This window comes from Pinus tabuliformis, chromosome J, assembly GCF_031772625.1.
Source record: "Pinus tabuliformis cultivar Carrire ecotype Pingquan chromosome J, CPIR1, whole genome shotgun sequence".
NCBI lineage: Eukaryota > Viridiplantae > Streptophyta > Pinopsida > Pinales > Pinaceae > Pinus > Pinus tabuliformis.
This window is the reverse complement of record NC_142295.1, coordinates 712582434-712609477: the sequence shown is the minus strand read 5'-3', so window position 1 is coordinate 712609477 and position 27044 is coordinate 712582434.

Here is a 27044-nt window from a genome sequence, read left to right as displayed (position 1 = left end):
TATCTAGCGACAAGCAAACCAAAAAAATTCTATCTTTCTCTAAATATGTGATTTATAAATAAAGGCTAGTAGATGTTTTAGGCCTACCTCGGGTCTAGTGCTAGTTTGTGGAAGCCATGCTCCATTGATCCAAATGAGCTCCCTTTTAAAGAATCTGCAAACACAAATATGCAGACACATCAAATAGCATCTGAAAAGCCAATATAATAAAGCATATTTATCATGATGATCAAGGAATTCATGAAATAAATCATAGAAGACAATTTATTGATAAAAATGAATCTGATTATATTAACTTTAATCAAATAAAAACTTTACAACCTCGGTGCCTTGATGTTGTACAAGCTCCTCCTAGGGTCCAGTAAGAATCTCCTCTACTTTGACAAGTTTCACTCTCTTCCCAAAGAAGCCAGAAAGTATGTAATCTCTCCTCTCAAGCTTAACTAGGAAGTCTCAATTTCAATAGCATTTACCCTAAAAAAATTTCAACTTCTAACCTCCTTAGCAACCAGCCTAATGCCTTAATTTATAGTGCAATGGAGGGAAGTTACTAGGTCCACCTTCAAAGGGATAAAGTCCTCCTTCAAAGGGATAAGCTCCTCTCATCAAGGGGTTAGCTCCTTTAGTTATGGGATGCATGAACCACCTAGGAGCGAACCATCCACGTCAAGATTCCTTCTAGAAGCATCCAAAATTAACCTAAAGTGAGTTTTTAAGAATAAACTTGCGCATTTTTTACTTTCACAAGGGTCTACACCCACTCCTTTAGAGACAGAGCGGGCAGGTCTGCAGGTAACATGACCAAGTGGTGCGGGACCGCAGGTAATAGTAAGAGAAAGTGTGGAACCAGAGCTTTAATTATTTTCAAGGACTTTGTCTCATTTTTAAAGCTTGACATGAAGAGCTGAGGTTTGAAACTTGCAAAGGAGGATAGTATGAGTGGTGATAGACTCACACTGACTGCAAATAGTCATGGTGACAATATTTTGTGTAAAAAGAAGAAACCTTGGAGGATGAAAATCAACCAGGGGATACTGTCTTAATGAAGTCCCCAGAGAACAAGGCCCATATAGAAGAAGACCTTCAAAATGACAATCACTCAGGAGATACTATTCCATTGGAGTCCCCTAAGAGAGAAGCCCATGTAAAAAAAGACCTGGAATATGACAATCCATCAGGAGACAATGTTCAATTGGAACCTCATCTTGATATTGGCACAACTCCTTCTGAATCCAAAATAACACAGTTGTGCTACCCCGATCAAAAACCCCACAACAAAGAAAATGTATAAGGCTAGATTGAGGAAGCTACTTAAGAAGTCTAGGAAGAAGAATAAAACAATTAAGAAACTAAGAGAATGGTTAAAGGAAGCAGTTAGGGTTCAGAAACTGAAAGTGGAATTGGAAACTGTACGCACCCAAAGAGAACACTACTCTTTGGAGGATATTGAAACTTAGACTGAGATTCCTTGTGTTTGTTTAAAAGGGACCCAAATAAAGCAACATCTTAGAAGAATATTGAGACTCAGACTGAAGGTCCTTGTGTTTGCTTAGTGGAAACCCAAATGGACTTTCCCACCACAAATGTTGTTGTCCAAACCAATTCTAAGGAGAATACCCAGGAAGACTGCTATATGCCCCAAGGAATAGTTGAAGTTATTGTTCAAACTGATTTGAAGGAAATGACCAAGCAGATTCTTGTATGTCCCTAGAAGCGGTTGAAGATATTGTTCAAACTGATCTAGTGATAACACAGGATGATGAAACTCAGACAGAGGAAACACCTCATTATGTTCCTCTTGTAAGGGAATCTGTTATCATAAAATTGTAAAATGAATTAACCAAGACCCAGTAGGATTTTTCTTAACATAAGGAAGAAGTAGTGTTGTTACAGGTACACCAGGAATTGCAGAATAAATTCGAGGAACTTACTTTAACCAAAGATGAGACTTTCGCCAATTTCAAAGATAAGCAAAAGAAAGTAGAGAAAGCACAAGCCAAGTTGTAGAAGGCCAAGGAGAAAATTGAAACTATTTGTTCTCTTTACTCTGATGCTTTGTCTTGTCGATCACCTGCCACAAATTATGCACTATTCTTGTTAGAAAGATACCTCTTACTAAAAGTTGAAGTCATCAAGGCTGGTAAGTCAGCAAAATTCAAGACCACTCCGAACTTTGTCAAATGTTTTAAGGAACAAAATGAACAAGTACAATGCCTTTTATGTGAATTATACATGAACAATTGTTTCTTGGAGGATGAACTAGATAGTAATCGTGGCCCCTTCACTGGGGATATTCAATTTCAAGATTTTCTCTCTTTTGCTACTAATCAGATTAAATGGGCTAAAGCCTATAACACTTTTCAAAAAGGGGAATATGGTATAAATTTATGGGTCAGGGGAGAACCCACAAAACCCCTACATCATTCTGTTTAGCATAAACAGTTCAAGAAATGAACAAGAGTCATGGCTCAATTAGGACCACTCCATACAAACATCATACAGGTGGGAAAGGAATACTTTTAGGAAATTAAGGTGGAAGCTTTGTCAACAATGAGACAAACATGGGAAGCTTCCACTAACAATGTCAGGAACAACGAGCCATTTGGGTATATAAATTTCAAAGCTTCCTCTACTCGCCTACATATGGTCCTAAGCATGGGTCCTGATTGGATAGGGTGCTGCTACAGATGTCCTATTATCTAGTACCCTCCTGACAGGTATTACAGTGATTATAATTTACCAGATAACTGTGTAAACCAAGATTTTGCAATATTTAAACAGAAAAATGGTTTTAGGCTATATAAGGAAGAAGTTTATCGTACTTATTTTTTGGCACAAATGCACCTCAATCATCTTATTTCATGAGGACATGCAAAAAGGTAAGCAGGGAAGTATATTGGATCATGGAAAAGGTATGCTTTATCCTCATATTAGCTTAATTAATCATTTTCCTTTATGTTTTTATCTTCATTTTATGAATAAATATAGAAGAAACAATTCTAGAAGTTGGATAAAATTGATCATTAACGAATTGGGTAAAGTTGGGCATGAAAAAATAACTTTCATTATCTTTATATGCATGAATATGAATTGAACGATTACTGTTCAAATGATAGAACAACAACGACCAAGAAAGGGAAAAGACAACGTCTCAATTACAAAGGACAACAGAAGACTAGGAGAACCAATTCTATTCTGTGATGAAATCAGATTGTCGGTTGCAAAATCCTCAAGATGTCCTGATCCTAAGGATTCACTTTTATCCATTTGTATTTCCTAGGTTATATAAAGCCACCAGGTGAAATGAATAGCTAGTTAGAAATTTCAAGATTGTAACTATTCATTTTGACACAGAGTACTTTCATTACTATGACGTTGTAACTCTATTATCAAGTTTAACGAAAAATATTATGTTTTAACTATAATCACATTTTGAGTGTCTTTTGGCAGTGACTTATGGAGACTTTGGGCCCGATCGATAGGAGATTTACTGCTTTAATTTTGTTATACTTATTTCTTCTTATTGTTACAATTGTTTGTTACTATTAGTTTATGAAATTATAATTATTCTAATTGCTGTGAGTATTGATTATTACGATTTGATTTTTCCATTCAAACTAGATTCTAGATCTTACTGTGTTTTACATCTTCATGTTAATCTTTACCAATTTGATTAGGTTAGTTTAAGTATTTGACTGTTGTTCATCCTGAAGTAGTGTTACCAGAGATATTAAGCTTACAGTTGATTTCTTTCCGTGAGATGTTTGAATAGTTACTTGTTGTTCATTTGTTGTAGCTTTCCTTCATGCTAAATGAATTATTCTCAATACTAGTTATATTTTCTAAGAGCGATTCCTTTTACTTGCATTCCAATTCAGTTCTCTGCATAATAGATTAAAGTATATTTGTAAATTCTTTAAAGATTTATTTTAGAATTGTTTTGGATTGAACTTCGAGAATTAGATATTAATCATTGCAATGATTCTCAATTATTTCATTATGAATTAGCCTCTAATTTCACTTGCATAGACAATGTTGAACACTGTTGAAATAAACAAACTTGCCCTGGTTTCATAACTAATGTAGGTATTAAGGTTGCATTTAATAGTCATCTTAATGTACCAACAACCGCATCCTAGATGGGAATCCTACACCAAATGGTGTGAGGTATAATTGGGACCTCATATCAGGGAGACCCCCTTGAATGTTGGTAGGTCTAGTATCATCAACATTTCTAGCACTAGAAGGAGTGCATCAACCTTTTAAAGGCTGATAACCCCGCACACCCAGATCATTCTTCCTCTAGTCAAGGTAGAAACATTCCCAACACATATCCAACTCATATTCCTGAAGTAGAAGGATCTTCTCATCCTGGGCTGGAGGTGCCTTATGAAATTACTTACGAACAAATTCAGGCAATTCGAAGCATATCCCATTGGTACACGAAATCTATTGATTTAATCCCTAGAGTTGAAAATATTCCTCATTTTCCAAATAAGAAAGAAGCAAATCATATGGGGGTATTGGTTTCTACAGTGGAAGATCTGTTTTTTTCCACTCTCAAAGAGTTAGCTAAATCCATTGATGATATAGACCATCAAGATCAGCTTCTGCCTCTCAACGAAGGGTACAAGGATAACATTGTGCTTTCAGATGGTATTTTCCATGGGATAGATGGTCAAGGAGAAGATTACTCATATTTTGGAGAGGAGGAGGAGCACAGAGATGAGAACATGGCTAACTAAGATCTGGACTAGATGACTCAGGGTGCACTCACTCTTCCAGGAATTTTACATAAGTTGCTAATGAGCCCCAAATTTTGGTAACAATTTGGGCTCATTTGGCCTACTTACCTTGCTCAAACCTTCATTTTTTATCACTTATGCATCATTTCTTAGTATATTCGTGTTATTTGTAGGAAGAAGGGCAGTCATTATGCCTATGTGGCTAATACATGATGATTTCAGGCTTTTTGACATTAAATGGAGCAAAGAACACGCAAATGGAGACAAGGAGACAGCCAAGGTGGCATTACGGGTTTATAGGGAGGTTGTCCACAGCCTTGAATGACCTCCCTCGTGATCTCCACCCCAACTCCGAGCTCCAACAGCTATTACCACCGAGCTAGAAGGCAACCAACGGATTCTACAGGAACAGCAGTTTACTTTCAGTTGGACAGCCAAGCTCCACTAATTGAGGAGGCCAGCTTGGCCCTCATCGTGTATAAATATTAAGGTTGTAGCCTTCGTGCAGACTCTTGAACTTTTGTTATAGATTTTGGATTACGAGCTGTAGCTCCGTTTTTGCTCTTTGTAAGCCAATTTTGGCATGTTGTTAGACTCATGATTATGATCTTTTAATAAAAGGCAGGCAGATTTGGATTCGATTCTGAGTTCTTAGGGGAGCTATAGCTCTCAGGTTAGGGCCCAACCTGAGAGCAATAGACCTCCTTTCCTTTGTATTGTTACTTGTCTTTCTTTTATCATTGCATTTCTTTCCTTTACATGCACTTGAAAAACACAGTTTGTTGAGTTGACTGTTTCGGTTTTGTTATGTAGGTTAGTTTCATGAATGCAGTTGTTTCAGTAGTTCAGAATTAGCTTAGGGAGATTGAAGTTACGTTGAGTTCAAAAAGGTTGAATGCATGCTCACTTTCACCTCTGTTTGGGGACCGGAAGTGTAGACCGTGCCAACTGCCAAAAACACTGTTTTAACATATGCATGCAAGTATTGATGTAATGTTTTCGATTGAAGAATTTTCCATGCGATTATAGCTTGAGTAATGAATCTTTGGTTCAGCATCATGCACGAATTCCCTTCAACTTACATTGCTGTTCTTTGATTCCTAATAAAACAGTTAGAATAGGTTGGTGAACTTTCGTATCACATGCAAGATAAGGGTGATTTGTTTCATTTACACTGCGCAACACCACTTCATCGTGTTCTTATCCTTCTGAACCATGCCTAAGCCACCTACTCATCCTCTGTTCAGCTCATTTGCCTTCCAACCCTTCTACTGTCCACGTTGCTCAATATTTTTGACCTTTCATTGCCCCTACCCTTCTATCGACCAACCAGCTCTCCCCACTCTCTCTCCATCTCATCTCTCTATCCATAGGCCATCTTAAGCTCCTCTTTCATCTTACCCATCCATCCATACAACTCCTTCACTCCTCCATCACCCAAAACTCCGACTGTAGGACATCCTGTAGAAGTTAGCAGACTTCCTGTAGAAATCCCGAGTTTCCTGTAGGATCCCCTACAGACATCCTGTAGAAGCCTGCAACCACGGTTGCCAAGAACCTGAACGTTGTGGACTTCTGTGGAATGATGTGAGGGATCCCCTGGAGCCTCTCAGAGTCCTCCTAACCTTTCCCAAGCCTTCCTTCCCTTTGAACTATCCCTGCACAGTCAAGACCCAGTAAGAAGCACAATCACAATAACTCCACCCACTTGAGCAAAAATACCAAAAACGTGTTCTCTTCAATGAAAGTAGTTTAAATTCATGCATCTCGTCTCACTAGAAGTAATGGCATCATTTCTAGAAGTTGCATTCCCACCATTGCGTCATAGAGATTAAGCTAGTCAGATTAGGGTTTACTAGGGTTTCCATATTTGGTTGGCTTTCAGTTCATTCTTGCAAAGTAGGTTAATTTCCTTTGAGATAGCCTTCGTTCATCATTTAGAACGCTTCTTCCGAGAACATATAGAAGTTGGCTTGATCCCTAGCAGACTTGTGCCAGCTGACCAAGTGACAGTTGCGACAAGAGCTAGTACTTGTGCATATAGCACCGTCACTTCCAAGTTTGTTACGAACTGCCGGGTTGATAAAATTAGAGAAGGAAGCTCCAGGAGTTGTAGCATTATTGCTACAATACTGGAGCCCACCATCTTTTTGGCGCCATTGCCGGGGAAGCGTCAGAGTATTAGTATTTGTTGCTTTTCTTCTATTTTCTTACTCTCGCCTTCTACCAAGTAGTTTATTTCATTTCCATTCTGCAAAAGTAGCATAGACATTTCCTGCTTTCATAGATTAGCATTTCAATTCCGCAATTTCAATTTTGCAAGCATAGATTAGCCTTTCAATTCTGCAAGAGTAGACTAGCATTTCCATTCCTGCAATTCCATTTGAGCAAAGTAGATTAGTCCTTTCCTGCTTTCATTTCAATTCTGCATTTTTATTTTCAGCAAGATAGTTAGTTGTAGATCAATCTGTTTCAGTTTTGCAGTTACCAAAGAGAAAAAAACAAAAGCAATCAAAAAGTCTTTACATTTCATGCCTCGTAGGAACCGAGATAAAACAGGCAAATTCCTACCCAACACCCCTACCACATCACTGAGTCACCCTTCTCTCTTCTTCGGTGACAGTGATCCAGAAGAACCTATAGGTGAACCTCCTGAGATATACAAAGATCCTATAGTAGAAGAAGAATTAGAAACCATCCCATCTGAAGCTATGGCTGACAATAGAAGAGAAGATGAGAGAATAGAAGGTGCCTTCCCCATCTGAGAAACCAATGGAGACATGAAAATGAAAAACATTAGTCCCTCCGCTCTACCTCACTTCCATGGACTGACTACTGAAGATCCTGATACCTTCCTGTTTGAGTTTGTTGTCCTTTGTAGAACCTATGACTATACCGAAGATGAGCAGAAGATGAAACTCTTCCCTTCAACTCTTAAGGATGCATCATTACGCTGGTTCATGGGCTTACCTGGGAATAGTATCACCACTTGGGCTCAGATGCAGCAAGCTTTCAATACCAAGTACCGGGACTACTGTAGGTCCAAGGAAACCAAGGGAGAGATCTTTTGGATGACCATGGGAAATGATGAGTCCTTAGAGGATTATGAGGAGAGGTTCCAACTTAGCTATAAGCGGGCCAGGTGCACACTTGACCCTGAATCCCTCAAGTTGATCCTGCTCCAAGGAGTCCCTGAAGACCTTTTAGATACCCTTCACATGTTAGCTGGGGGAGATATTTACCAATTGCCTTATGAGGACATCAAGACTGTGTTCAGAAACCACTCTAGGGCAGCCCAGAAACGAGGTAGAGGAAACCCTCTCTCAGCTGGTATTCCTTTCTCCATGCATGAGTTTTCAAATCAATTAGAAGATCTTAAGAGTGAGGTGAGACAGACCATCGCCATGCAACTGGACACATTCAGGATCCAGCAGAAGAAGGAAGAAGCTGAGAGGGCCTTGGCTATCTTCTGCCCTAGATGTACAAGGAGACACCCTAAGAACGAATGCCCATTGCATTTGGTTGAAGTGTGCTTCGTTTGTGATGAGGACCATCCCACAAATCAATGTCCAACCTTACCTGGGTTTAAAGCTATGTACCAAGGGACAGAAGCTCCTACTGAACCTCTCTATTTCCTCAACCAAAGGAGGCCACAAGGACCTAGACCTTACCAGCAGGGGATGCAAGGGGCACGCCAAGCTTATTACAGCCCCAACCAATCGACTCCTATGCCTTCCTGGGGTCCCCCTGCTCATCCTTCCTGGTCTATGCCTCCTCCATGGTCTTATCCACCTCAGTACCCTACTCAACCCACTACTCATTCATATCATTCACATGCCTAGCCACAGCCTCAGTGGAATGCACCTTAGTCGGGGTGGAGGCCCCAGTACAACACTCCTCCGGCCATTTTGCCTCCACCACTAGTTCAACCTCAACCATTACCTCCTGCTCCTCCAAGGCAACCTCAAATGCATGTTCAACCGAACCCGAACCCCAACAATAGGCAGGCCCACCAGGTATACACTGGGGAAACATCATGCCCTACCTATGCTGTGGGGATCCAGGAGATCAATCTTCAATCTGGAAAGACTCTTCCGGATCGCCAACCTCCTCCCCCAGAGGACGAGGAAGACAAACAGGAAAGTGAACCAAAGGCTATTCCACCCTTTCCTGAGAGACTAACAGCCACCACACAACCCAAACCAGAGGAGGATGAGCTTCTGGGAGAACTCAAGCAGTTGTGTGTGAAAATACCACTTCTCCAAGCCATCAAGGATGTGCCAATATACAACAAACTGGTTAAGGAAAAGTGTTTTCAACACCCAGGCAGGCGGAAGAGAGATGCTTCAACCATCAATGTCTTAGGACAACTGTCTGACCTTATGTTAGGACAAGTCATCTGCCCAAAGTACCTAGATCCTGGGAGTCCTGTAGTAGATGTCCACATCAATGGCACCATCATACCTCACACCTTGATTGATCTGGGGGCTGCCATTAATGTGATGACCAGGGATACCATGCTCAAACTCAATCTTCAGGGTTCCTTGAGGAAGACCTCGACAGTACTGCAGCTAGCAGATCGCTCCACTGTGACTCCCGAAGGGATTGTGGAGGATGTCTTGGTCTCTGTCGACTCTTGGGAATACCCTGCAGATTTCTTGGTTCTGCAACCCAAGGAAAAGCTTACTGGATATCCTCTCATTTTGGGAAGGCCTTGGTTAGCCACTGCAGATGCTTACATAAGCTGCCGTGCAGGAAACATGACCATCAAAAACGGTCCTATGTCCAAGCAGCTAGTCCTATATCCTCCTGCCCAGCCCTCCTTAGAGCATGACTTACCACTGTGGTTGGAGGAAGGAGAAGAGGATGAGGTGTAGTCAGCACCTTTGTGCACCCTAGATACCACTAGAAGAGACCCCCCAACCGAGGATGACTTGATTGAGACTTTGATCCAGAATCCACCTTCCAATGCACTATCCTTAGAGAAATTGGTGGAGGACACCCAAGCCAGCACCTTAGTGGACCTTTGTGCCACCAACCCTGTTACTCCCAGAGTCAAGAATGTGGAGTTCGGCCCTGAGAAAATGTTAAAGATCAGCTCCTCCCTATCTTCTTCCCAGGAAAAGGAGCTGTGTAGCCTGTTGGCCAGTTACCTAGATGCTTTTGCTTGGAGCTATAAGGAGATGAAAGGAGTCCATCCCTCGGTCTGTACCCATCACATATACATCAAAGAAGGTTGTAAACCGGTTAGGCAACCTCAGAGGAGAATGAATCCAGCCCTTAAGGACATTGTCAAGGAAGAATTGCAAAAACTGTTGGATGTCGGATTCATTTACCCCATCTCAGATAGTGAATGGGTGTCCCCTCTGGTGTTGGTTCCCAAGAAAAATGGGAAGTGGAGAATCTGTGTGGACTATCGAGAACTGAACAAAGCTACCAAGAAAGACCATTTCCCTCTACCTTTCATCGATCAAGTGTTGGATGGACTGACAGGAAAGAAGTTCTTCTCTTTCCTGGATGGGTTTAGCGGGTACAACCAAATCCAAATCAGCCCGGAAGACCAAGATAAGATCACCTTCACTTGTCCTTGGGGTACCTTTGCCTACCGAGTTCTTCCCTTTGGGCTATGTAATGCTCCTGCTACTTTCCAGAGAGTTGTCTTGAGCATCTTCTCGGAGCTGGTCCATGATGCGGTGGAAATCTATATGGATGACTTCACTCCTTATGGGTCCAACTTCCAGGAAGCATTTTCCAATCTGGGAAAGGTCCTAACCAAATGCATTGAGATGAACCTGTCCCTTAGTCCTGAAAAATGTGAATTCCTGATGACTAAAGGGACTGTGCTAGGCCATACCATTTCTTTCCAAGGGTTACAAGTGGATCCTAACAAAATTGCTCTCATCAAGAAGGTTCCACCTCCCCAAAAGGTAAGGGATGTCCGGAGTTTCTTAGGATTAGTAGGGTATTACCGGAGATTCATTAAAGACTTTAGCAAGCTAGCCTCGCCATTGTTTGGTATGTTGGCAAAAGATGTGGAGTTTAAATGGACTGACGATTGTCAGAGGGCTTTGAATGAATTAAAGGACAAGTTGGTGTCAGCCCCAATCCTGAGAGGTCCAAACTGGGCCCTACCTTTCCACATCCACACTGATGCCTCAAACAAAGCCATAGGGTCAGCTTTAGGACAAGTTGAGCAAAAACTTCCATATGCCATTTACTTTGTTAGCAAAAACTTGTCCAAAGCCAAACTGAATTACACTGTAACCGAGAAAGAATTCTTGGCTGTGGTCCATGCATTGAACAAGTTCCGACATTATATTACTGGCTATCAAACCTTTGTACATACGGATCATGCTGCAATTAGATATTTAATGAATAAACCAGATGTGAATGCTCGTATTATTAGATGGTTACTTTTGTTGCAGCAGTTTGATTTGACCATTGTTGACAAACCAGGTAAAGAAAATGTTGTTGCTGACTTTTTATCTAGATTGGATTTGTCTGCAGATGAGGATGGAACAGTGGATGACCAGATGCCCGATGAACATCTGTTTGTTATCTCAGTACTCTCTCCATGGTTTGCTGATATAGCAAACTACCTTGTTTCAGTACAGTTCCCTCTGCACCTATCTTCAAGAGAGAAGAGCAGAATCATCAGAAAAAGTGCCTCATTTACTTGGATTGGGGGCAATCTGTTCAAGCTTGGCCCTGATCAGATCTTAAGGCGTTGTGTAAGGGAGGAGGAAGTCTTTGATATCCTCCTCACCTGTCATGATGGGCCTTGTGGAGGACATTTTGCAGCAAAGAGGACTGCCTTCAAAATCCTACAGGTAGGCTACTATTGGCCCACACTTCATCAAGATGTCAGAAGATATATCAGCCAATGTGACCGATGCCAAAGAATGGGGAAACCGACTCCAAGGGATGAAATGCCTCTCCAACCTCAAGTGACTCTTGAGCCATTTGAGAAGTGGGGTATGGATTTTGTGGGTCCAATCAACCCTCCCTCGAGGCAAAGGTCTTACATCATTGTGTGCACTGACTACCTGACAAAGTGGGCAGAGACTAAAGCAATCAAGGCAGCAACAGAAGAGAAGGTGGCCGAGTTCTTAAGAGAAAACATCTTCTACAAATTTGGCTACCCAAGAGAACTGGTCACCGATCAAGGGAGCCAGTTCACATCCAACTTGATTGAAGACCTACTAGCTCACCACAAGATCAAGCATAGGACTTCCACCCCCTATCATCCACAGGCAAATGGGCAAGTGGAAATCACCAACAGAGAATTGGAAGGGATTTTGACTAAGGTGGTGAGCAGCAGTAGGAAAGATTGGGCAGATCGCCTGGTTGAGGCCACATGGGCTTACAACACCACCTGGAAGACCACCACCGGCTTCACACCTTATGAGCTGGTCTATGGGAAGAAAGCTTTGTTGTCCATTGAGTTTGAGTACAACACTTTGAGGATGGAAGCTCAGCTAGATCTAGATCTCAGCCATGCACAACAAGAAAGGTTATTGCAGCTGAATGGACTGGACGAGCACCGGATGCAGGCCCTCCTTCACTCAGAAGTGGTTCAGCTTCAAAGAAAGGTGTGGCATGACCAACACCTACATGACAAGCAATTCCAGCCGGGAGATTGGGCCTTGTTGTATGACTCCAGATACAAAGATTTCAAGGGGAAGCTAAGAACCAGATGGCTAGGACCATATGCAGTGGAAAAATGCCATGCCAATGGATCTGTTCTTATTCGAACCATTGATGAGGAAGCCATCCCCATGCTTGTCAATGGGCATCGCTTGAAGATCTACAGGAAGCCTCTACCAAGACAAGAGTTCATCAAAACTATGGAAAAATCAGTGTTGGTCATAGAGAAGGGTTCTGCCTCTGCTTTGGGCATACCCTGAAAGATTTAAAAAAAATAATAATAATAATAATAATAATAATAATAATAATAATAATAAAGATCCTTGGGTGAAAACCTTTCTGAGGCTCCCAAGGCAGGTGGTAGGGGTGAAAACCTCATTGAGGCGCCCCTATTATCTTTCAAAAAAAAAAAAAAGAGATTTGAAAAGATCCTTGAGTGAAAACCTCTCTGAGGTGCTTAAGGCAGATGGCAAGGGTGAAAACCTCATTGAGACGCCCCTGTTATCTTTCAAAAAAAAAAAAAAAAAGAGAAAAAAAAAACAATAAGCAAAAAGATAGGGACAACAAGTTTATAATGTGAAAATGCATGCAGGTTGCAGGTGTTCTATGAAGGAGAGGAGGTCTTAATGCAAAGCCAAAGATCCTTATCATGCTACCAAGGGACCTCACCAACACCTCCTCCAAGAATACTCATTTCCTCCAAGGTATGTGCACAATGTCATCATGGCCTGAGTCTTCTACAGGAGGATACAGACTTTCTACAGGAAGGTGCAGACTTTTCTACAGGAAACGCAAATTTTCTACAGGAAGTTTTGTATTTCTACAGCAAACTTCCTGTAGAAGTTCGGAACGGGCCAGAATTCATTTTATGAGGATATCTAACGACCAAGGGTTGGTTTGGACACATGCAAGCTACTGTTGGCACCCTTATACATCGTTGTCACCTCTTTCTACCATCCCTGTCGACATGCAATGAAGTTATCTGCACCAACAAAGCAGATCATTGAGTTATCAAGAGAAAAGCAATTTTTGAGATGAAAAAAATGCTGAGATGTCATACCATATCCATCCCAGCCATCCATGAGCTCTGTGAGCGTGATCGTGGGGCCATTGCCTTCGTCGTGCAGCATGCACCCGAGGAGGAAGAAACTATTACAGGACATCCTGTAGGAGTCCTGTAACAGTTAAGCCCGCTAGAGTGCACACCATATACAATGGAAATGTGGGCGCATGCAGCTGAAGCATCAAATCCATCATCAGCGACCTGTGAATACGAACCTCCGGGCCTGTGCAAATCCTCCAGCAGCAAATAAATCCACTCATCGTCGTCCAAAAGCCTGAACAATCGTGTTGCGGCCACACAAGTAAGTGTCTCGACCCTTTCTTCTGACGAATTGCATGAATTTTACTTTGAAAATGTTTGCAAAGTGTGAAATGGATGGGTTGAGCGGTTGTATGGTCAATCGATTGGCCACGTCGACCAGTCAGCTGGTCGAGCTGGATGTGTGAATGGTGGCCGTGGAAAAAACGGGCAGTGGACACGTGAGAACCGTCCACTCGGGGAGAAACGAGTTCTAACGAGAATGGCGGCGGCGGATCTACGGGAATGATGCGGCAACAAGTAAACTTGTAGAAGAATGATGGTGTGACGTCGCCCAACGGTCCGGCAGGGACAGCTCACCCCCGCGCCATGGATTCTGCTGATTCAAATCTAATCGGTTAGATTATCAACCTCATGCATTTATCATTCACCGTTTGCGACTCGAGTGATCATCCGGATCCCTCTGCAGTTCGATACTCCAAGTCTTTGGCCATCAGAACGCCTGTAAAGCAACAGCAAGAGCGCAGACCCACTACAGTCTCCCCCAAAATCGCGCGCTGCTCCTACAGGAAAGCTGTTTCTATAGGAAGTCAGGTTCCTCACGTCAAAAGGTGGCGGATTAAAAAGGTAAGCCTCAACTCTCCATGCAATTGGTTTTTGAAGGTGGCAGAATCGTCGTCTACAGTCTGGTCGAAGAAAATTGTTGCAATTGTTGTCTGCCGTGCATGAACTGTCGTCCTACAGGATGTCAGTGTAATTAGCTGTGTTAAAGGTTTGCAGGGGGTACGCTTTGTGAATTATGTGCATGACAGAGGCGTAATCCTACGCTCTGTCCCAGTAAACCGAATTTCTTTCGCATTTTCCACCTCCAGCTAACACAACATTTTTTCACCATGCCAGGTGGGTTCATCAGAAGGGAGCCCACTGATTCAGCGAAGTTAAGAGAAAATCCTGAGGTGGTGGAGCTCTTCACAGGAGCACAATGGATATCCTTCTGTGACAAATTGCAGGGCTATGATGACGAAGCGGCAGAAGAGTTTTTGCAAGCTCTGAGGCCGAAATCTAAAACGTTGGCTACCGTTACCTTCAGGGGTCTGAGCCTCAAACTCACCCCACAATTCATCAGCCGAGTTACGGAGCTCCCAATGGGATTACCATGGGATAAAGAGGAAAGGAAATTGAGCCAACAAGCTAAGAAAGAATTATTTCCACCAGAGGAGGAGTTCTCAGAAGACAAAAATGGGGTTCGTAGAACCAGTTTACTGCCACCATGGAATGAAGTGAGCCTGCAAATTATGAAGTACATCACCTGCGAAGGCCGTTTTAGCATTGTATACGGGTACCACTTTCGGTTACTCACTGAATTACGGCACCAGATGGAGCTACCTGTAGAAAACAAACTCAGTCTCCCTTACTTTCTACTACAGTCTCTGATTGAGTGTGCAACCAAGCTGAAAGAAGGCATACCAGACCAGGTAGCCCACCATGGACTGATCCAACTCCTTGTGGAGGATGCGCTCCACACATACAAGGTTCCTCTCTCATGGGAAGCCTTCAGAAATTTGACAAAGGACGGGGACATAAAGATGCTAACTGAAGAGCTCGGTTCTTCTAGCAGTGAGGAGAAAGAGTCAGTGGCCACAGTAAAGAGAGAAAAAGGCCAAAAGACCCCGACCACAGAGCAGAAGAAAATGCAAGAAAAGAAATAAGAGAAAAAGGATGACAAGGAGAAAGATGACACACCCATCTTGACAGCAAGAGAGCAAAGGTTGCGAGGCAGAGTGGACAAGGCTGAGAAGGTCCACATCAGCAAGAGTGCCTCGACAGCAACCGCAACCAAGTCAAAAAGCAAAACCCACGCAGCAAAGCAAACCAAGGCGACGACACCTGTTTCTTCAGGAAAGCCGAAACCGGCTTCTATAGGAAGCCCGAAAATTATTGAAAAAGGGTCTTCTACAGGAAGCCCAAAAATTACTAAAAAAGGGTCTTCTACAAGAAGCCCGAAATTGACTAAAACAGGGTCTTCTACAGGAAGCCCTGAAAAAGTGAAACCCAAGGAGAAGAAAGTTGACATTCGTGAAAGGGAGGCAGCAGCTGTGCTGGCCGGCCTTACCACACCTCCTAAGCCAAAGGAGAAGAGAAAGAGGGAGACCCCTCTATAATTTGAAGCTCGAAGAAGTATGAGAATAAAGACGGGCAAGCCACAGCCTACATCCACCAGCCAAATCACTACAGGGGATGCCCCTACTTCACCCAGTGAGAGGTCCCCCTCGAAGATATCGGTCACCTACGAGAGGGGGAGCCCAAAAACAACTACTTGGAAGGGAAGGTTAGACCAATCGGCTTCAAAAGCCCGGCTCAAGGTCAAGGAAACAGAGAAGAGGGAAGGAGCGGCACCCTCATCACCACCAAGGGCAGAACAGGCAGAGCCACCAAGAGTAGGAAAGAAAGAGCGTATTCCGGAGCCTAGTTCTCGGCCAAGGACAAGGAGCTGGGGAAACATTGCTCAAGCATGAGAAAATATTTTAGCTGGGGGGTGATGATGAGCCCCAAATTTTGGTAACAATTTGGGCTCATTTGGCCTACTTACCTTGCTCAACCCTTCATTTTTTATCACTTATGAATCATTTCTTAGTATATTCGTGTTATTTTTAGGAAGAAGGGCAGTCATTATGCCTATGTGGCTAATATATGATGATTTCAGGCTTTTTGACATTAAATGGAGCAAAGGCCACGCAAATGGAGACAAGGAGACAGCCAAGGTGGCATTGCGGGTTTGTAGGGAGGTTGTCCACAGCCTTGAAAGACCTCCCTCGTGATCTCCACCCCAACTCCGAGCTCCAACAGCTATTACCACCGAGCTAGAAGGCAGCCAACGGATTCTACAGGAACAGTAGTTTACTTTCAGTTGGACAGCCAAGCTCCACTAATTGAGGAGGCCAGCTTGGCCCTCGTCATGTATAAATATTAAGGTTGTAGCCTTCGTGGAGACTCTTGAACTTTTGTTATATATTTTGGATTACGAGCTGTAGCTCTGTTTTTGCTCTTTGTAATCCAATTTTGGCATGTTGTTAGACTCATGATTATGATATTTTAATAAAAGGCAGGCAGATTTGGATTCGATTCTGAGTTCTTAGGGGAGCTATAGCTCTCAGGTTAGGGCCCAACCTAAGAGAAATATACCTCCTTTCCTTTGTATTGTTACTTGTCTTTCTTTTATCATTGCATTTCTTTCCTTTACATGCACTTGAAAAACACAGTTTGCTGAGTTGACTGTTTCGGTTTTGTTATGTAGGTTAGTTTCATGAATGCAGTTGTTTCAGTAGTTCAGAATTAGCTTAGGGATATTGAAGTTACGTTAAGTTCAAAAAGGTTGAATGCATGCTCACTTTCACCTCTGTTTGGGGACCGGAAGTGTAGACCGTGCCAACTGCGAAAAACATTGTTTTAACATATGCATGCAAGTATTGATGTAATGTTTTCGATTGAAGAATTGTCCATGCGATTATATCTTGAGTAATGACTCTTTGGTTCATCATCATGCACGAATTCCCTTCAACTTACATTGTTGTTCTTTGATTCTTAATAAAACAGTTAGAATAGGTTGGTGAACTTTCGTATCACATGCAAGATAAGGGTGATTTGTTTCATTTACACTGCGCAGCACCACTTCATCATGTTCTTATCCTTCTGAACCATGCCTAAGCCACCTACTCATCCTCTGTTCAGCTCATTTGCCTTCCAACCCTTCTACTGTCCACGTTGCTCAATCTTTTTGACCTTTCATTGCACCTACCCTTCTATCGACCAACCAGCTCTCCCCACTCTCTCTCCATCTCATCTCTCTGTCCATAGGCCATCTCAAGCTCCTCTTTCATCTTACCCATCCATCCATACAGCTCCTTCACTCCTCCATCACCCAAAACTCCGACTGTAGGACATCTTGTAGAAGTTAGCAGACTTCCTGTGGAAATCGTGAGTTTCCTGTACGATCCCCTGCAGACATCCTGTAGAAGCCTGCAACCACGGTTGCCAAGCACCTGAATGTTGTGGACTTCTGTGGAATGATGTGAGGGATCCCCTGGAGCCTCTCAGAGTCCTCCTGACCTTTCCCAAGCCTTCCTTCCCTTTGAACTATCCCTGCACAGTCAAGACCCAGTAAGAAGCACAATCACAATAACTCCACCCACTTGAGCAAAAATACCAAAAACGTGTTCTCTTCAATGAAAGTAGTTTGAATTCATGCATCTCATCTCACTAGAAGTAATGGCATCATTTCTAGAAGTTGCATTCCCACCATTGCATCATAGAGATTAAGCTAGTCAGATTAGGGTTTACTAGGGTTTCCATATTTGGTTGGCTTTCAGTTCATTCTTGCAAAGCAGTTTAATTTCCTTTGAGATAGCCTTCTTTCATCATTTAGAAAGCTTCTTCTGAGAACATATAGAAGTTGGCTTGAGCCCTAGCGGACTTGTGCCAGCTGACCAAGTGACAGCTGCGACAAGAGCTAGTACTTGTGCATACAGCACCGTCGCTTCCAAGTTTGTTACGAACTACCGGGTTGATAAAATTAGAGAAGGAAGCTCCAGGAGTTGTAGCATTATTGCTACAATACTGGAGCCCACCAGTTGCCAAAACACCCGAAAGAGTTGTTGACGAAATATGACCCTAACAAGTTAACCAAAGTGGAAGACCACTTGGATGGATTTATCTACACATGTAGATGCTCGAGGTAGATTGTGAAGATGTTCCATGTAGACTCTTTCCTTGTACCTTAGATGGTATAGCAACTGCATAGTATCATAGTCTTCCTCTAAACTCAATTCAAAATTGGAGGAGGTTTAAAAGGTTATTTCTTGAGAAGTTTGTTAACGATAAAACCTCAACCATGTTATTAAAGGAGTTAGGGAATTTGAAAATGGGGGAGAAGGATAAAGTCAAGGACTTCAATCTGGGGTTAAATTATATTTAAAAAAAAAATCCCTTGAATACGAAGCCTCATGACTCAATCACTATTGATTACTACATTTTTCACTATCTAACCAGGATTTCACAATTTGTAAAGAGAGTTGTGAAAGAAAATTTGGCATAGAATTTTGAAAAAGACATCATAGTTGAAAATGACTTGCATTCTATTGGAGTCATTGCTGATGAAGAATCATCTAAGGACTCCAAGGAGACTGGTAAAAGGTCTCAAGCTGCTTCAAACAAGGTCAAGGTGAACGAAGCCACTAATATTGAAAGCTTGAACAAGACCATCAAGTATTTGTCCAATGAGTTGGCATAGTTACAACAAAGGAAAAGCGAGACCACTGTCAGAAACAAGCCTCCCAAGTTCAACTTCGTGAGAAGGAATAATAATAATGACAGGAATAAACTAGCTTAGTCTACATGAAGTTCCAATGTTGTACTAAATATTGTAAGCATGGGCATGGACCAATATTATTCTTTCCATAAAGAATATCATTCAAAAAATAAATGCACAGAATGGAACCACAACATCAATGCTCTGGTTGAAAACATGATTGATACTGTACTTTTAGATGAGTAGATTGAGAAAACAGAAGAAAAGAAATAACATACTGCAACTAAAGAGATTGCGGGAATTGGACATGTAGTGAACACTTTTAGTTTTTATTTGCTTATGAAAAGAAAAATGTTGAAGAAACACCATCGAATGAGGCCCCAACTCCGAGGGTAAATACAAGTTCAGAATTCAAGGGCCTATATCTAAAGAAGAGATGACAAGGAAAAAATTGAAAGAAAAACTATTAAGAATAATCACACTACCCATCAACCCTGCCCAAAACACTCAGAGAAAGTATGGAAATTTTGTTATAAAGAAGAACACTTTATCCAATGGAAAAATAAAATCTACCATTCTGGAAGTGTCAAATAAATTCACTCCTATAGACAATTAAGAAATGCTTGCTGCATATGAAACAATTGATTACAACATAATGGAAGATATGAATAAATCTCGCGCAAATATTTCAATCTTCGAGCTTACAAGGATAGCAGGCCAATGACAACTACTTCTCTAGGCCCTTCCACAACCGTCACCAGGTGACAATTCTTCTTCCTCTCATAAGGTGTCTGGTGAGTCTTATGGTCCACTAGAACCAGTTGTTAATGTTGTAACATTAGAAGCTAATACTCTCTTCCCTCCTTTTTTATTGACTTTTGAAATTTTCAATTACAATGTCCACAATTGTTTAGTCAATTCTAGTGCATGTGTGAGCATAATGTCATTATCTGTTGCCAAGAAAATAGATGCTAAGTGGAATAAAACCAATGCGCATATCGTTCATTTGGATAGGTCTCTTGTTCGATCAATTTCTAAACTCAAGAATGTTTTTATTTGATTATCATATGATCATTGAGTTCATCGGTGTATAAATATGGTGATTGTGAACTTCCCCGAAGCTTATAGTGTATTACTTAGTAGATAATGGTATAGAAAATTATAGGGGTATTTTACTACCGATTGGTCACATTTATGGCTTCCATATAAGGGCAGGAATAAACAAATACAAATGGAATGAGAGCCTTACATGAAACATACTATCACACCCTTTGAGGGGCATAATTAGCCTATTACTTTTAGCCAACTTAATTTTTGGGAACTTATTTTTTGAAACTAACCTTGGGTGCTATCTCGTGCAACCTTCCCTAGTCCCACCCGATAGATAGCTAGAAATCCATCCTAATACAGATAGTAGAAATAATTTATGTACAGTAGATATTAATAGTACTCGTGTAGGACATAGCTCTAGTATTTATGATTCTTGGGTTTTTTACTTTTATGGTTCAAAGGCATAAGAGGGATATGGATTTGGTTGTGTTTTAGTAGGTCCGCAATAGAGAAAACAACTAATCTCTTTCCGATTGGAATTCGAGTGCACCAACAACACTGTTGAATATAAAGCACTCATCTTGGCCCTTCAAAAATCCATTGAACTCAAATTTGGATTTCTTAAAGAAATATGTGACTCTTACATCATCGTTCAATATGTACAGAATACTATACACTGTGTGTCACCAAATCTCAAAAGTTATCAGCAAGAGGTATGGCATTTTATTTTGCAATTCCAAGCTTTCAATATTGTTTATGTTCCTAGAATACGTAATGATATTGTGGATACATAAGAAAATGTTGATGCTAGGTTTTCATCGCTTAGGGATGATTTTTCTAGTGAAATTATTTATAAGCCATTCATCCTTGATAATATCACTAAGTTTTGTGTTTTCAATGATGACCAACAAATACTATATTTGATGGGGAACACTGATGTGTTCAAGGATGCAACCATTGACAAAGAGGAGCATGACAAAGCATTGCAATATGCGGCTCAAGCAAGAAAAGATAAACCCATGCTGAAAGGTGTGGTATCATTAGAAACATTGTATGACTTGCAAAACCACTTTAGGGGACCAATGAACATGAAGACTCACAGTTCCACTCTGTCACATGAATAAATTAACCTTGGCACAAATAAATATTTTAAGTTTTTCAATCTCGGTACTTGCTACACACCTCAAGAGAGGCAAGCCTTTATATTCCTTTTCAAGTAGTATCGAGATGTTTTTAATGTGGATGTACGATGATATCAAAACTTATGACATGAGAATAATCCAACACGTTATTCCAATTAAAGAAGGGGCCAAACCTTTCCAACAAAAGTTGTTGAAAGTTCATCTGATGCTTGAGCCTTTGATTTAGCAAGATTCAAGGAATTTGTTGGATGCTCGGATCATTTATAAAGTGTGATATTCAACGTGGATCTCAAATTTGGTCCCAGGAAGGAATAAGTCTAGGGAAATACACACATGCATGGATTTTCGTAATCTCAATCATGCCTCAGACAAAGAAAAGTATCTAGTGTCATCAATGGAATAGATTTTACAAAAAATATCAGGGTAATAAATGTTTTCTCTGCTTGATAGATTTTTAGGCTACAACCAAGTTCTAGTGTCAAAACCTGAGATGCTAAAAACAACATTTCGAACGAAATGGGGCACGTTCACGAATGCCATTTGGGCTTGTTAATGTCAGTGCAACCTTAAAACATGCAATGGAAATCACATTTCTTGGTTTTATCGATTACAGCATAGTGGTGTATCATGATGATGTCACGGTGTTTTCAAAGAAGTGATCTGACCACTTGTGCCATTTGAAGTATACTTTTTAGAGATGTCAAATATATGGGATATTTCTTAATCCCAAGAAGATAACTTTCCTAGTGCCTAAGGGGAATCTCTTGGGCCACATAATTACAAAAAATTTGATTAAGGTGGACCCTAAAAGGGTCAATGCCATCACAGAGATTCCCTTCCCAGTGAATAAGAAATCCATACAGTCCTTCTTTGGGAAGATAATTTTTCTCCGCAAATTCATCTCCGACTATGCCTAAATAGTAAAACCAATGTAGGAGATGGTTAAGAAGAATGTATTATACAAGTGGGATAAGGCAAGAAATCAAAGGAGCACTAGCTCTGTATAACTCAAACTTCAACCAATATTTTCTTCTCTACACCTTCTCTTTTGATACTTCTCTTTCCACCATGCTCACACAAAAGGATGACTACAATAATGGATGACCTATATCCTTTATGAGTGTTAGCTAGTAAGGAGTTGAGCTTAACTATCCTTCCATTCATAACATGCTTATGTAGTCTATAAGGTGGTGAAACAATTTCAACCCTATCTTTTGAAGAATCATTGTATCATCTTTGTCCCAAACCCAACAGTGAGATAGTTGTTTTTCTCAATAAGAGCTGGGTGAAAGAAGAGAAAACTGGATGAGTGGTCCACATGAATATGACCTTGAATTCAAGCCAGTTCACACTATCAAGGGCCATGGTCTATGCCATCTAACAATAGAAAAAGTAAATACACCAGAAGATGATCCATCTGAATGGGAGTAGGAGATCAATATGTACAATGTTGAGCAAGCTACTCCCACTAACTATCCAACCTCTTGGTATGCAAACGTGCAACAATATCTTGAGCACAATAATCCCCCCTCTCATTTATCTACACAAAATAAGAGGGAATATAGATTGAAGGCTTTATCTTACCAATTAGTACATGGAGTACTATTCAGAAACCACCATAAGGGAGTTCTACTTAGGTGCTTGGAAGCACCAAATTCAGAGAAGGTGTTGCATGACCTCCATAATGGACCAGTTGGAGGGCACTTCATGGGTGACATTATGATGCAAAAATTCATGCGAGCCATTTTTACTAGCCCACACTTTTCAAAGATGTTCACGCTTACGCCCGAAAGTGTCTAGTCTATCAGAAGTGTGACAGCTGAGAAACAAAGTTAGCAACCCCATTACAACCAATCATTGTGAAAGAACCATTTCAACAATGGGGCTTAGATTTTTATCAATGAAATATTTCCACACTCATCAAAGAAACATTGCTATATTCTTATTTCCATAGAGTACTATATGCAGTGGGAAGGAGTTTTTCCACCCAAGCAAGTGAATGATCACAAACATAGTATCATTACCAGGTTTGGTGTTCTAAATTCACCTATATTTTACAATGCAATGTATTTTTCATCATTAAAATTATATGATTTTACATAGGGAAATGGTAACATATTGAAAGATTCATCTAATTATTACCCATAGGGAAATGATCTTTCCAAGTCAACCAATAAGAACCTCATTCGTATTATCAAAAAGATTGTTTTCTCTAAACAAATGAACTAGCACTTTGCTTCGGTGAATGCCCTATGGGCTGACCATGTCATGCATAAACCTTAAATGAATAGGTCTCCTTATTTCTTGGTTTATAGAAAATAATATTTCCTACCTTTGAACATCTACCTACTTTCCCTTCAAATCCCGTAAGAATCTTAGGGTAATCCATGCCTATTGGTTCAGAGTAGGATAAAGACCCTCCTCAAAATACAGGAAGAAATAAATAAAACTAAAGAATTGTTTTCACTCCATTAGATTAATATCAAGAGATTGTTTGAAAATAAGTCTGCAGGGAAAAATGAATTTAGTGTGGGTTACCTGGTCTTGAAGTGGGATAAATCCCACAAAGACAAAGGTAAATCTACTAAGTTCCAATCCTTGTGGATCAGACAATAGATTGTGCACGAAAATCTTGGCCATCACACATATTTTCTCTAATATTTAGATGGGAAGACTGAATCTCTTCTTGTTAGTGGCCAAGATTTAAAATAATAATTTCAATGATGGTTTAGGGTTGTGCCTTACATTATGTACATAATATGTTCTTTTGTCATTTCTTTTGTTCAATATTGTGTTTATGTTTCTTTTTGTTTATATAAATAACTATAGTGTGTAAACATGTTTTCTAGCTTCATTGCATGTGGCTAAATTGAAAAGAGTATTTTGAAATCACAACATTTAGCTAACCTATGGTCCTTATTCTTCTTCTTGGTTACACCATTTGGTCAATGATGTTTTGATGGAAAATATAATCCTTCTATAAGGAGAGCCTTGTGTCGATCCATGATATATGTGTCTATCCTTGAAAGCTTATGCCTTCAATCGGTTATTTATATTTGGTATTTTACAAACTAATCCAATCAATTGAGAAGGAAGAGAGAAAAATCTTAATGAGAAAATCAATATCATAGGTTTTATATACATACTTCTCTAAAGGTATAGTCTCCTATTCTCTAAATAAGTCAGGATCCCTCTTCTGCCCATGAAATAAAGAAGTGATGATGCAAAGTTATTTAACACAAATAAATAAAGGGTGAAAGGAGAGAAATGCTTCTTGTGCAGGGAGGTGAAGAAAGAAACTCCATTGGGGTACTGTCTAGGCTTGCTGGCAGTAGGGCAACACCAAAGATGAAAAAATATACTCTGAGAAGCTATAGATCGCGAATATCATTGCGCTTCTCTTGCTTTGAAACAGTGTGGTATGGTTGACTCTATGTTTGTGCTTGACCGAGAAATAAAAAAGTAGTATAAGTTTGTGAATGGGATAAGTGGGGAAACCAAATTGATCGGAATGATGAATCAATACTCCTTGAAGGTCTAAACCCAACACAAAATAATTAACTAGGGAAGAGAATCTAGAATTCTACCATTGCATTGCCAAGTATTGTTGTTGCTACAACAAACTCCAAAATTTAGGCCTGCATTCAAATTTTGTAGCCTACTTTGACTTTTCATGTTCTTGTCACAAGTGTTAAGATTTATTGCATGTTTTCTCTCCAAGTGTTCACGTACCATTTTGAAGAAAATAAAAGTGTCTTCTTCTAGCATGTTGAGTGGAGCACATTGCACAAAAGATAGTTTTGGTTTGTTTCAGGGGGGGACCTTTGTGTAAATGAGTTTATCTTATCATGTAAGCATATATTACTCTCATTTCCAAATTTTCAAGCATCGTCATAAAAGTATCATCACCATTGTCACAAAGGGTATCTGTAGTGTCACACTTGGAGTGAGATGTTGCAATGTTGTCGCATTGAGGAGTATAAGTGTGTGATCATGTTCAAGTCTTACTTTTGTTTAACTTCATCTCATTGATCCAACACTTAGTCAAAACTAGGAAAACGTTGTGACTAAATGACTTAGCCTCATTCAACCCTTCTGGACTGCGCACTATGTAGTATTAGTCCTTAAGAAGCAACCTTTCCTCTTGGAACTGTGTAATGCGTAATATATGCCTTCCAGAGTCGTGCAATTCACAATCTCAATGCTTCAGTCCAACCCCTGAGCCCCAGAAATGTGCAATCTTTGTCTCCAACCCAACCTGAATTGTGCATTACCCAGTCTTAGTCTTCAAGCTCTAGCCTTGAGGACTTGAACTGTTCAACTAAGTAACCGCCTGGCCTATTATCCTTCCAGTACTGTGTAGTGGGAAAACTCAGTGGTCAATCCCTTAATTTGGCCCCTTGAATCCCTCAACTATGCAATTATCAAACCTAACACAACCTTAACTGCGCATTTCACAATCTCAAGGCTCAATATTGACCCTTGATTGCCTTGTTGGGTGTGGAGCTTAATTATCTTCTTGAGTATTCAGAGGTTTTTTGTTTCAATCATATTTGGATCCAAATCCCTGACAGGGGGGTGTGGGAGGGCTTCCCCCCCATTATTTCCACTTGGGGGGTCTAGGGGGGGGTCGACTACATCTTTGCATCCACCCCACGGTGGGGGTTTAGGGGCAGTGCCCACGAAGCTAAAAATAGATGAAACTTTTCCTTTTAAAATATTCAAATTTCGTAGTCAATCTAGGTCATTCATTAGGCAGATGATCTAACAATGGATGTTATGTTTAATTTAGGGTTTTTTTCCCTAGAAGGAAACCCCTCGGTTTATATGAGGGAATTGTATTGTGGATTTGTATTATGATTTTGAGCGAGAGAGAGAGAGGAGGTTGTGTGAGAGGGAAGAGGAAATTACAACAGATTTGTTGTAGGTTGTATCTGTTCATTTTGATGGATAATATAAAGGGAACAACTAGTTGTTTCTCCATGAACATAACCCAAATTGGATGAACCATGTATATCTATGTCTCTCTTGTTTTATGAATTTTTGTTTTTGTGTTTCCTCAATATTTTATGTATTTAATTGCTCCATTAATTAATTTATAGTAGCTGGTATCGGAGCTGAAGGTTTATTTGGCTGATTAAATCATAGGAGAGAAGGGTTCTTGGTTGGAGTGGAAGCAATGGCAGAAGATGGTAGGTTTAGGGTTGAGAAATTTAATGGCCAAAGCTACTAGTTGTAGAAGATGCATATGGAAGGTTATCTATATTAGAAATTTTTGTACCTACCATTGAGTGGAAAATCAAATAAGCTGATGAGTATGATGGATGAAGAATGAGAGATTCTTGACAGAAAGGCACTATGAACAATACGACCATGTCTAGCAACATCAGTGACATTCAACATTTCAAAGGAAACGAAAATATAAGGTTTAATGATGGAATTGGAAAGACAATATGAAAAACACTCGGCCTCAAATAAGGTATTTCTTATGAAGAATCTATTTAATATGAAGATGTTAAAATGTGGATCTGTTGCTGATCATTTAAATGAATTTAACACGGTTATTAGTTAGTTAAGTTTAGGGGTAAATTTTGATGATGAAGTTAGGGCTCTATTATTTTTGTGCTCATTTCTAGAAAGTTGGAATGTCCTGGTTATGGCTATTAGTAACTTTGTCTCTGGATATAGTACTTTAAAGTTTGATGATGTTATTGGTGGAATCCTTAGCAAAGAAATGCTTTGACTATAGAGACTATGGTAAGAAAAAGGAAATAGGAAGGAGCCTAATAAATCATAGTAAGTCAAGAAAAGGTAGATCCAAATACAGATCAGGG